The sequence below is a fragment of the Oncorhynchus mykiss genome, chromosome 5 (assembly GCF_057628025.1).
Source record: "Oncorhynchus mykiss isolate SJ-2025 chromosome 5, ASM5762802v1, whole genome shotgun sequence".
Taxonomy (NCBI): Eukaryota; Metazoa; Chordata; class Actinopteri; order Salmoniformes; family Salmonidae; genus Oncorhynchus; species Oncorhynchus mykiss.
Genome location: NC_143026.1, coordinates 92,189,350 through 92,202,970, shown reverse-complemented (window position 1 = coordinate 92,202,970; position 13,621 = coordinate 92,189,350). Strand labels below are relative to the sequence as shown.

Here is a 13,621-nt window from a genome sequence, read left to right as displayed (position 1 = left end):
GATAATCTCCCTCGATCTGGGGCTCCACGCAAGATCTCACTCCGTGGGGTCAAAATGATCACAAGAATGGTGAGCAAAAATCCCAGAACCACACAGGGGGACCTAGTGAATGACCTGCAGAGAGCTGGGACCAAAGTAACAAAGCCTACCATCAGTAATACACTACGCCACCAGGGACTCAAATCCTGTAGTGCCAGACTTGTCCCCCTGCTTAAGCCAGTACATGTCCAGGCCCGTCTGAGGTTTGCTAGAGAGCATTTGGATGATCCAGAAGAAGATTGGGAGAATGTCATATGGTCAGATGAAACCAAAATAGAACTTTTGGTAAAAACTCAACTCGTCGTCGTGTTTGGAGGACAAAGAATGCTGAGTTGCATCCAAAGAACACCATACCTACTGTGAAGCATGAGGGTGGAAACATCATGCTTTGGGGCTGTTTTTCTGCAAAGGGACCAGGACGACTGATCCGTGAGAAGGAAAGAATGAATGGGGCCATGTATCGTGAGATTTTGAGTGCAAACCTCCTTCCATCAGCAAGGGCATTGAAGATGAAACGTGGCTGGGTCTTTCAGCATGACAATGATCCCAAACACACCGCCCGGGCAACGAAGGAGTGGCTTCGTAAGAAGCATTTCAAGGTCCTGGAGTGGCCTAGCCAGTCTCCAGATCTCAACCCCATAGAAAATCTTTGGAGGGAGTTGAAAGTCCGTGTTGCCCAGCAACAGCCCCAAAACATCACTGCTCTAGAGGAGATCTGCATGGAGGAATGGGCCAAAATACCAGCAGCAGTGTGTGAAAACCTTGTGAAGACTTACAGAAAACGTTTGACCTCTGTCATTACCAACAAAGGGTATATAACAAAGTATTGAGATAAACTTTTGTTATTGACCAAATACTTATTTTCCACCATAATTTGCAATTGTAATTGTAATTAAAAATCCTACAATGTGATTTTCTGGATTTTTTTCTCATTTTGTCTGTCATAGTTGAAGTGTGCCTATGATGAAAATTACAGGCCTCTCATCTTTTTAAGTGGGAGAACTTGCACAATTGGTGGCTGACTAAATACTTTTTTTGCCCCACTGTAAATACTCTGTTGATTTGATCCAGTTTATTTGATTTGTTTTTATGTCGTGTATTTATTTACATGTTACCTACTGGGATAATGATTGTAACCACGTGGAAACCTTTCTGTTTCATTGGATTCAGATGGGCACTTAGAGAGAAGCTCCCTGCCCACCCGGACAGACAACACATAACACATTCCTCAGCTTCTGCTTCATGCAGTGTGCAATATCCTCTCCTAACTGCCTCCCTCCTAATAAAATAGATTAGTTGAAACTCTGAGAGGAGAGCGAACCCCACCCCCAACAAAACCATTATTAGTTCAATATGAATTAGGTCAAAGAGATTGCATAGCTACATCTGCAACTAATACAGGGCTGGGTGTGAGTAGAGTACAAGGAAGATTGTGTTCGTCTAATGTGTTTTAAAAAACCTCCGGGCCCCGCTCTCTTGGAGTTTAGGGTTACATTAAATATGGAGCTTGATGACATTACTTAGCTGTGTAACATTTCTCATATGGGCTCAGCAGTTTTGAAAGAGTAATTTTGGGATGAAACAACCAGTGTCCTTGTTATGTTGGCTGGCGGACATCTTTGATTTCAGAGCTGTGGTCGTTCCACGCATCTTCTGATATTCAACTTTTTTTTTCTTCCCCGGGACGTAGTGGCTGACAGGGACATGAATCGTGTGTTCTCTTTGCGGAGTCTTCCTGTCTTCTCTGAAAAGCGCTGACTCTTCCCGAAGGTCTAGTCCAAATGTGGATAAGGAACACATTATTCAAGGTTGTGGTTAGGAGACAAACAGGGAAACTCATTCTCTGGCTACCACTACAGGACAGCCGCCCTCTGCTCTCATCTTAATGAAAGCTTTATCTTGTTTAAAACAAGATGGGAAAACTCCCAGAGTCAATCAAGAAGGACCCTGTTCCCAAAATCCCCTGTGGATTACAACAGGCTAGCAGCCCCAATACAGAACACACCAAGGAAAAACGCAACATGACGTTGTGAGGATAATTTAGCTCTTCAAAGCCAACTTTATTTGTCACATGGGCCGAATGCAACAAGTGTAGACCTTACAGTGAAATGCTTACTGACAAGCCCTTTAACTAACAGTAGAGTTCAAGAAGAGTTAAGCAAATATTTACCAAATAAACTAAAGTAAAAAATAATAGAAACTTAGACAATAACATAACAATAACGAGGCTATATACAGGGGACACCGTTACCGAGTCAGTGTGCGGGGGGGGGGGGTGGGTTAGAGGTCATTTCTACATGTACGTAGGAGTGAAGTGACCATGCATAGATAACAAACAGTGAGTAACAGCAGTGTGCAAACAAATGGAGGGGAGGGAAGGGGGTCAGTGTAAATAGTCCGGTGGCCATTTTATTAATTGTTCAGCAGTCTTATGGCTCGCCCCCTCATTTCCAAATAATTCCCTAATTTCTAGACGAGCTGAATCTGGTAATTTTTTTTTTTTTTTTTTTACCTTTATTTAACTAGGCAAGTCAGTTAAGAACAAATTCTTATTTTCAATGACGGCCTAGGAACAGTGGGTTAACTGCCTTGTTCAGGGGCAGAACGACAGATTTGTACCTTGTCAGCTCGGGGACTTGAACTCGCAACCTTCCGGTTACTAGTCCAACGCTCTAACCACTAGGCTACCCTGTAATGAATGGTGTGGCTGTTGAACAACTTGAGACTAAATTACTTGGATTGTAAAACTGTCACGGTCAAAACATATAGATTCAATGGTTATAAAGATAGCCATTTTTTCCCCCTAACTTCAGGAAACACTCTCTAGTGGATGGAGGACTAAATCCCCTCGAACTCAACATTTAAATGGACTGGAAAATAACGGTACATTTTGCGACCAATGGCACCCTTCTAGCTAGCTGACAACCAATTTTTTAAGTTAGGTTATGATAGTTTTCAAAAAAGTACCATGTATACACATTTTGTAGGACACGTTGTATATTGTAAAATTCGACTGTGCGACAGACCATGCCATCATTTAATATCCAACGTTTTAGCTCTGAAATATACGGATTTGCTAATGTTGCTAGTTTGGTTTGCTAAATGTTGATATAACTGCTAAGCTAGCAAAAAGGAAATACATTGTAAGAGTTAAATAATACCTATCATGAAAACAACTGAATATTTGTCATTCGTTACCATATCAAAATTGGATTCCTCTGACGGGGGCGTTTTGCACAATCTGCAAAAATGTATTTTGAACTTTGAACTATAAACATTTTGACACCTATCACTGTAGACTGTGTTTCATCTTACAACAGCTACATAGAGGCAGTATTTAGGCAAACGTTACAATGTCTGCGTCAACATTAAACTCATTGGGACACCTAATTTTCATTACAAGACAAAACAAACGTGGGTACACTTTCAGTTATTGTGAAAAATATCATCATCACCTTTCAATGCCTTAACTCTGAAATGTAAAGGTTTATACATATTCAGAATGAGTTATCTTTCTAAAATGTGTATATTGTGCCAAGTTATTTAGCAACACGTATTTAACACCACAGAATGGAGAAAGTCAAGAGAAAGCAGTGGAGTCAGGTGGACATGTTCCATGCCACGGAGAACTGCGGGGCTATCCTCCAGGCTGCCAAGGTAAGTCAGGTGGACCTGTTCCATGCCACGGAGAACTGCGGGGCAGGGATGGCTATCCTCCAGGCTGCCAAGGTTAGTCAGGTGGACCTGTTCCATGCCACGGAGAACTGCGGGGCAGGGATGGCTATCCTCCAGGCTGCCAAGGTTAGTCAGGTGGACATGTTCCATGCCACGGAGAACTGCGGGGCAGGGATGGCTATCCTCCAGGCTGCCAAGGTTAGGCATCTTTTGTTTTTTTTAGGAGATTACCACGTGTATGTGAATTGTATCTGCTAGTAACAGTTTTATTTTCTTATCTACCAAGGTACATGGTGTACCTCGGCAGACGTTGGCAGACTGGCTGAACGACCCGGGTGACCCCATGGTTGTAGCAGTGGACCATCCACATTGCTTGCACCACAGGATGCAAATCCGCTGGTGTAATGCTGTGTCTACTGCGCCAGCCATTGGTTTTCCCCTTCACCAGACAGAGGCTGATGAAATACGCTGACAAAAATACGCAGGCATTTGGTGTTTCTGTATGTAGAATGCAGGACTGACTGTTCTCAATGTGTGTGATGTAAATGTGGATGTGTATGGTGATGCCAAACCAAACTGTTTATCCTGGATGGACAATTTTATATTCTATTCTATTGTAGGCTTCGGCACCCAGGGGATACAATCCCACCACTGGGGAAGAGGTGGTGGGAAATGTGAGGCACAAGAACCTGAGCATGAGGAGGCCGGACACCCTGGACACGGGGAGAGCTGAGTGTGCCACACGTCCGACGATGGACACCTTCTTTACTTCTTATGAGAAGCACTTGAAGGAGTTGTGGGTTGAGGGAGAAACCCAGAGAAATCTATAACTGCGATGAGTCTGGGTTTCGTAGCTGACCAGAGCAGGCGCAAAGTGCTGGCTCCCCGGGGCGCAGAACGCGTGTACCAGCAGGGGACCAAGGAGCACATCACAGTGCTGGCTTGCTTCAATGCAGCTGGGAAGGATGTCCCCCCGTTTATCATCTATCTCAAGTGTTTCCTCGGTGGCCACTGCACACTGGGAGGCCCCCACCCCCCAAGCCTTGTATGGACGGTCAAACAGTGGCTACATTGACGGGGACCTATTCAGGAAGTGGTTTCAGCACTTCATTCAGCATACGGGAGCGCCCTGTCCTTCTCCTCTTCAATGGACACAAGAGACACATGGACCCAGAGGTGCTCGCGGCAGCACTAAGGGAAGGGGTTATACTTCTTTGTCTTTCCACCACACTGAACCCATGTCCTGCAGCCGCTGGTAAGTGGTATACTTTGACCCTTTAAAGGCTGAGTTCTCCAAGGTAGCTGGAGACCTCCGCCATTTTGACAACTCCTACATTGTAAACAAATCAGAATTTGCCAGAGTATTCCGCTACCCGTACCCGCGCTGCAAAGACATGTGCTATGTGGTGGAAGGGGTCAAGAAGTTTGGCCTGTTCCCTTTTGAACCTTCAGCCATTGAAGGGTCCCGTTTAATGCTGTCTTGGTCCCTACCAGGTCCCACTACCGTCTCTCCTGGAACCAGCAGCACTGTGCCGTCCATCAGCACCTCCTCCCCAGTGACCACAGGAGGACCCTCAGCCCCTGCTCCAGTCCCATTCTCTGCTCCAGTCCCATTCTCTGCTCCAGTCCCATTCTCTGCTCCAGTCCCATTCTCTGCTCCAGTCCCATTCTCTGCTCCAGCCCCATTCTCTGCTCCAGCCCCATTCTCTGCTCCAGCCCCATTCTCTGCTCCAGTCCCATTCTCTGCTCCAGTCCCATTCTCTGCTCCAGTCCCATTCTCTGCTCCAGCCCCATTCTCTGCTCCAGTCCCATTCTCTGCTCCAGTCCCACTCTCTGCTCCAGTCCCACTCTCTGCTCCAGTCCCATTCTCTGCTCCAGTCCCATTCTTTGTGCTGTGACTTCTGCCAGCACTAGTTCCACTGTAGGGGTGTGCAGTGACTTCTGCCAGCACTAGTTCCACTGTAGGGGTGTGCTGTGTCTTCTGCCAGCACTAGTTCCACTGTAGGGGTGTGCTGTGTCTTCTGTCAGCACTGGTTCCACTGCAGGGGTGTGCTGTGACTTCTGTCAGCACTAGTTCCACTGTAGGGGTGTGCTGTGACTTCTGCCAGCACTAGTTCCACTGCAGGGGTGTGCTGTGACTTCTGCCAGCACTAGTTCCACTGCAGGGGTGTGCTGTGACTTCTGCCAGCACTAGTTCCACTGCAGGGGTGTGCTGTGACTTCTGCCAGCACTAGTTCCACTGTAGGGGTGTGCTGTGACTTCTGCCAGCACTAGTTCCACTGCAGGTGTTTGCTGTGACTTCTGCCAGCACTAGTTCCACTGCAGGTGTTTGCTGTGACTGCTCTATCAAATTATTAATTATAACATAATAACACACAGAAATACGAGCCTTAGGTCATTAATACGGTCAAATCTGGAAAATATCATTTCGAAAACAAAACGTTTATTCTTTAAGTGAAATATGGAACCGTTCCGTATTTTATCTAACGGGTGGCATCCATAAGTCTAAATATTCCTGTTACATTGTCATAATAATAATAATAATAATAATAATAATGTCATAATTATGTAAAATTCTGGCAAATTAGTTCGCAATGAGCCAGGCAGCCCAAACTGTTGCATATACCCTGACTCTGCGTGCAATGAACGCAAGAGAAGTGACACAATTTCCCTAGTTAAAATAAATTCATGTTAACAGTCAATATTAATTAAATATGCAGGTTTAAAAATATATACTTGTGTATTGATTTTAAAGAAAGGCATTGATGTTTATGATTAGGTACACATTGGTGCAACGACAGTGCTTTTTTTCACGAATGCGCTTGTTAAATCACCCGTTTGGCGAAGTAGGCTGTGATTCGATGATAAATTAACAGGCACCGCATCGATTATATGCAACGCAGGACACGCTAGATAAACTAGTAATATCATCAACCATGTGTAGTTAACTAGTGTTTATGTTAAGATTGATTGTTCTTTATAAGATACGTTTAATGCTAGCTAGCACCTTATCTTGGCTCCTTGCTGCACTCGCATAACAGGTAGTCAGCCTGCCACGCAGTCTCCTCGTGGGGTGCAATGTAATCGGCTATGATCTGTGTCCAAAAATGCAGATTACCGGTTGTTACGGAAACTTGAAATCGGCCCTAATTATGGACCTAGTGCCAGCACTAGGTTCATGGCAGGTATGTGTTGTGACTTCTGCCAGCACTAGGTCCATGGCAGGTATGTGTTGTGACTTCTGCCAGCACTAGGTCCATGGCAGGTATGTGTTGTGACTTATGCCAGCACTAGGTCCATGGTAGGTATGTGTTGTGACTTCTGCCAGCACTAGGTCCATGGCAGGTATGTGTTGTGACTTCTGCCAACACTAGGTCCATGGCAGGTATGTGTTGTGACTTCTGCCAGCACTAGGTCCATGGCAGGTATGTGTTGTGACTTCTGCCAGCACTAGGTCCATGGCAGGTATGTGTTGTGACTTCTGCCAGCACTAGGACCATGGCAGGTATGTGTTGTGACTTCTGCCAGCACTAGGTCCATGGCAGGTATGTGTTGTGACTTCTGCCAACACTAGGTCCATGGCAGGTATGTGTTGTGACTTCTGCCAGCACTAGGTCCATGGCAGGTATGTGTTGTGACTTCTGCCAGCACTAGGTCCATGGCAGGTATGTGTTGTGACTTCTGCCAGCACTAGGTCCATGGCAGGTATGTGTTGTGACTTCTGCCAGCACTAGGTCCATGGCAGGTATGTGTTGTGACTTCTGCCAGCACTAGGTCCATGGCAGGTATGTGTTGTGGGATCCAGAGATGGAGAGGGATTGTTATTCTGATTTTTGTGATAGGGATGGAGGTCGAGATATAATTGTTTGTTTTTATGTGAAATTATTTATTTGTAAAAAAATATATATGTGTTTGTACTGACATGTGACCTACTGGATGTGTGTCTGTACTGACATGTGACCTACTTGTTGTGTGTCTGTACTGACGTGTGACCTACTGGTTGTGTGTGTGTACTGACGTGTGACCTACTGGTTCTGTGTGTGTACTGACATGTGACCTACAGGTTGTGTGTGTGTACTGACATGTGACCTACTGGTTGTGTGTCTGTACTGACGTGTGACCTACTGGTTCTGTGTCTGTACTGACATGTGACCTACTTGTTGTGTGTCTGTACTGACGTGTGACCTACTGGTTCTGTGTGTGTACTGACATGTGACCTACTTGTTGTGTGTCTGTACTGACGTGTGACCTACTGGTTCTGTGTCTGTACTGACATGTGACCTACTTGTTGTGTGTCTGTACTGACGTGTGACCTACTGGTTCTGTGTGTGTACTGACATGTGACCTACTTGTTGTGTGTCTGTACTGACGTGTGACCTACTGGTTCTGTGTGTGTACTGACATGTGACCTACTTGTTGTGTGTCTGTACTGACGTGTGACCTACTGGTTCTGTGTCTGTACTGACATGTGACCTACTTGTTGTGTGTCTGTACTGACGTGTGACCTACTGGTTCTGTGTGTGTACTGACATGTGACCTACTTGTTGTGTGTCTGTACTGACGTGTGACCTACTGGTTCTGTGTGTGTACTGACATGTGACCTACTGGTTGTGTGTCTGTACTGACGTGTGACCTACTTGTTGTGTGTCTGTACTGAAATGTGACCTACTGGTTGTGTGTATGTACTGACATGTGACCTACTGGTTGTGTGTATGTACTGACATGTGACCTACTGGTTGTGTGTATGTACTGACGTGTGACCTACTGGTTCTGTGTGTGTACTGACATGTGACCTACTGGTTGTGTGTGTGTACTGACATGTGACCTACTGGTTGTGTGTGTGTACTGACATGTGACCTACTGGTTGTGTGTGTGTACTGACATGTAGGTGTAGGTGATAGATGCAAACTACATGTTAATCATTTTAAATGTGTGTAAATTGTATTGTCTTTAGTCTGTAATGTCTTTTTTTGTAATGTGTCAGACCCCAGTAAGACTAGCTGTTGCCGTTGGTTTCGGCTAATGGGGATCCTAATACATCTACATTCTTCTTGTCCCAACTTATTTTTGCTTTTCCACCTCTCTTCCAAATCTCACCTTTACTAAAACACCTAAATGAATACCTGCAAGTCTCAGATATCCTGTCTATGTTGTAGCCTGACTGGTGAGCATGTTTAAATCTATTTCCTGTCTATGTTGTAGCCTGAATGGTGGTTATGTTTAAATATATTTCCTGTCTATGTTGTAGCCTGACTGGTGAGCATGTTTAAATCTATTTCCTGTCTATGTTGTAGCCTGAATGGTGAGTATGTTTTAATCTATTTCCTGTCTATGTTGTAGCCTGAATGGTGGTTATGTTTAAATATATTTCCTGTCTATGTTATAGCCTGAATGGTGGGTATGTATAAATCTATTTCCTGTCTATGTTGTAGCCTGAATGGTGGGTATGTATAAATCTATTTCCTGTCTATGTTGTAGCCTGAATGGTGGGTATGTTTAAATCTATTTCCTGTCTATGTTGTAGCCTGAATGGTGGATATGTTTAAATCTATTTTCCCAGGCTGCTCAAACAGAAGTCAGCTTGAAAGAGAAGCGTCGCAGTGATAGAAAAGGGACATCAAAATTGGCTTGTTGTCATCAGCCCCCCGGGCCTGGCCAGGCAGCGTTCTGATCCCCATTTGCCTTTCTCCAGCCGATCCATCAGCGAGGTCTGATTAAACAGAAACATGTCTTCCAGCATTCCCCGTGCATCCCAAATGGCACCCTACACCATATATAGTGCACTACTGTAGACCAGGGCCCTCTGTAGGGAATAGGGTGTCATTTGGGATGCGTACCCCTCTCCGAGGGATGAGTGTCCCTCACTGTCCCACCCTGCAATCACTTCCTGCGGGCTGGCCCCCAAACAAAGGCAGCCTCTCTGTCTCCCTACCCCCAAAAACCCTCACCCCACCGCCTCCCCAACCTGACATGGAGGCAGAGAAAGAAATACAACACATATTTATGAGATTATCTAGAGTCTCGTGTTTCATTTTGATGTTCCAAAACAGTTATTTCATTCTCAGTGAGTGGAAACGTGACCCCAGGAAGTGGTTTCATTTCAGCTCTTGTTCTGTTGTCCTCGGTTATGTTGTGATACTGGCTAGACCAGAGGAACAAATTATAACTTATGGTGCAATTAATGGCACAACAGCAATGAATTACCGCAGCCTAAATATAACATAATGAGCTATAGTAAAGAGGTATTTTAAAGTGAAGTCCAGCCCAGGAACGAGGAGGTGTATGAAACAAAACACTGCCTGAAGAGACAGAGTTCAGATCACTAAAACCTTCTTCAGCTAGCTTGGATCTTAGAGACAGACTGCATAGTTGAGACAAATGAATATAAGGACTTCCTTGTCTTTACAACGGACAGCTATGTCAACTCAGCAATATGCAAGTGCGGACACGATAGAGGAGAGAGCTAAGCTGAAAGAAAAGACTTGCCCTGAAGCAGGATAGGGGTGTGCAGCATAACGAGGGGTAATCAGAGAAGAGGCCTGGTTTGGGGGTTGGAACACAGCACACTGATTTGTAAAAGGCACCGTGTTTTCAGGGGAAGTTGTTATCAACAATAAGCAGTGTTCTGTATTCAGTCTGGTCTGGTCTCATCCCTTAGCGCTGTGCAACTGAGAGTGCTGACATGTCCTCTACCACATGAGAGGCAGGATAACAGACAGACAGACAGACAGACAGACTGAGAGACAGACTGAGAGACAGACAGACTGAGAGACAGACAGACTGAGAGACAGACAGACTGAGAGACAGACAGACAGACAGACAGACAGACAGACAGACAGACAGACAGACAGACAGACAGACAGACAGACAGACAGACAGACAGACAGACAGAGGAACACAATGCTAAACAAGAGGACGATTGTCAGAGTTGAAGAGAAGAATTCGGTCTGTTCTTGAAGAAAGAACAAATATCCCACTGCTTTTTCCCATTACAAGTTCCAGGGGTGACTTCCCCAAACCTTTTGTACCACTTTCCATTCATCCATTACCTTCCAATAGTTAGCAACACAAATGGGATAAAATGTGTGATTTGTGACAAACCTAGGTTGGGTGGAGCAATGTTGAGGAGGTTTAACACACTTAGGTTAACCTGATGAGTTCACGCCGCCAGCAAAACCTGGAAATGTGTTTTTAATCGAAGGAGAGCTACATACAACACTCCCTCTGACAGAGCTTGACCTGCATGCAATATAAGTATTTTAGGAATCGCTACAGTGATTCGATTTGAAGTGAGTTATTCAGGTTGTCATGGAGATATGTTTCAGATCAACCAGATGCCCCAGTGAGTCACATTAGCCTACTAGATATAAACAATTATTTACGAAGAACAAAAGGTTGAAATTGAAATAAATCACAAGTGCAGAGGATGAATGCTTTTTGTGGATCGGGTTGGTTTTGTTTGTAATATGTAGGAACTATTGTGTATTTTTTTTAAAATCCATATCACGTAGCCGAGGCTATCTGTGGGCTAATTCTAAAGATAAATTCTCCAGTTTGTGCTATCAAAAGCTTTTCCTGAACATAAGCCGTCATTAAAAGGCACTCTTATGAACTCTTGTTTCGAGTCGTAAGATATAAAAGCCCACTTATATCCATTATCCAATAAGTGAAAGGACTCAGAAAGAGAATAAACAAACATGGAAACAGGAACATCTACAGTTATGTGTATAGGGTTTGAAATCATTATTTTATATATAGACGTACTTCACCTTTTTTTATTTTACAAAACAGGACAGGAAATTAGACAAAATGACAGGACAAAAAAAAAATAGGAAGTACTAACCTTCGCATGACGTTATCAGCCTTATTAATAAATACAGTATTGTCTGATTCACATGTAGGTCTACAATCTTACACATTTTGAAAGGTCAAATGTTAATATTTGCCTACTCATAGCACTTCAAAGAAAATTGATGCAACCTGGGACAAGACTTGAAGGTAACTTTAAAAAAATATATATATATTTCACCTTTATTTAACCAGGTAGGCTAGTTGAGAACAAGTTCTCATTTACAACTGCGACCTGGCCAAGATGAAGCACAGCAGTGTGAACAGACAACAACACAGAGTTACACATGGAGTAAACAATTAACGAGTCAATAACACAGTAGAAAAACAAGAGAGTCTATGTACATTGTGTGCAAAAGGCATGAGGAGTTAGGCGAATAATTACAATTTAGCAGATTAACACTGGAGTGATAAATGATCAGATGGTCATGTACAGGTAGAGAGAGATATTGGTGTGCAAAAGAGCAGAAAAGTAAATAAATATAAACAGTATGGGGATGAGGTAGGTAAAAATGGGTGGGCTATTTACCGATAGACTATGTACAGCTGCAGCGATCAGATAGCAGCTTTGAAGGTAGAACACAGGAAAGAGCCAGTCATTCACCTAGACTTCTATGATTGGCAGAGAGAAAATATGAGCAACGAGAAAGCAGAACGGTCAAACATTTTTTGTTGTTGTCAATTATCAACAATCGTTGCGGTTGGTCACCAATGAGGTAGAGGCAGCCATTTTCCACAATCTATTTCAATCTGCATCCGTCATTAATTGCTTATTAATACAAACCTAATTTCTCCTCTGCTTGGTAAATAAATAAACAATGCAAATGAAATATTTTACCAAACATCAGAACACATTAGGAGATGACAGATTAGCTATTTATTTTCTCATTTAACAAGCGTTGTCTTGGTAGCCGATTGTCAAAATGTTGTGCGTATGTACCGCTCGTGTTAATCTCTAATATCTGAGACGGGAAATTTGAAGCCGACCTCGTTGAAAAGGAAGCCTCGAGAGACAGCATCTGCATCCTGAATGGCACCCTATTCCCTATCCTCTGGAGCCATATGGGCCCTGGTCAAAAGTAGTGCACTATGTAGGGAATAGGGGGTAATGTGTAGGGAATAGGGTGCATTATGTAGGGAATAGGGTGCATTTTGTAAGGAATAGGGTGTAATATGTAGGTAAAAGGGTGCATTATTTAGGGAAAGGGTGCATTATATAGGAAATAGGGTGCATTGACTAGTGTGCATTATGTAGGAAATAGGGTGCATTATTTAGGAAATAGGGTGCATTACATAAGGAACAGGGTGCATAAAGAGGGGAATATGGTGCATTATTTAGGAAATAGGGTGCATTACATTGTCACACCCTGACCATAGTTTACTTTGTATATTTCTATGTTTTGGTTGGTCAGGGTGTGAGCTGAGTGGGCATTCTATGTTTCATTGTCTAGTTTGTCTATTTCTATGTCTGGCCTGATATGGTTCTCAATCAGAGGCAGGTGTTAGTCATTGTCTCTGATTGGGAACCATATTTAGGTAGCCTGGGTTTTACTGTGTGTTTGTGGGTGATTGTTCCTGTCTCTGTGTTCTCACCAGATAGGGCTGTTAAGGTTTTCGTTACGTTCTTTGTTTTGTAGTGTTTGTATCGATTCGTGTTTTACATTTGTTTATTAAACATGGATCGCAATCTACACACCGCATTTTGGTCCGACTCTCCTTCTCATATAGAAAACCGTGACATACATAAGGAACAGGGTGCATAAAGAGGGGAATATGGTGCATTATGTAGGGAATAGGGTGCATTTTGTAAGGAGTGGGGTGCATTATATAGGGAATAGGGTGCATTATATAGGGGATAGGGTGCATTATGTAGGGAATAGAGTGCATTGTGTAGGGAATAGAGTGCATTGTGTAGGGAATAGGGTGCATTATGTAGGGAATAGGGTGCATTGTGTAGGGAATAGAGTGCATTATGTAGGGAATAGGGTGCATTATTTAGGGAAAGGGTGCATTATATAGGAAATAGGGTGCATTGACTAGTGTGCATTATGTAGGAAAT

The 13,621-nt window shown here is 43.7% G+C and overlaps 1 pseudogene; it reads left to right on the top strand.

Annotated features, from left to right (window-relative positions):
• The first annotated feature begins 3,609 nt into the window (after nucleotides 1-3,609).
• On the top strand, nucleotides 3,610-5,612 carry LOC149983631 (uncharacterized; annotated as a pseudogene).
• Nucleotides 5,613-13,621: the final 8,009 nt, after the last annotated feature.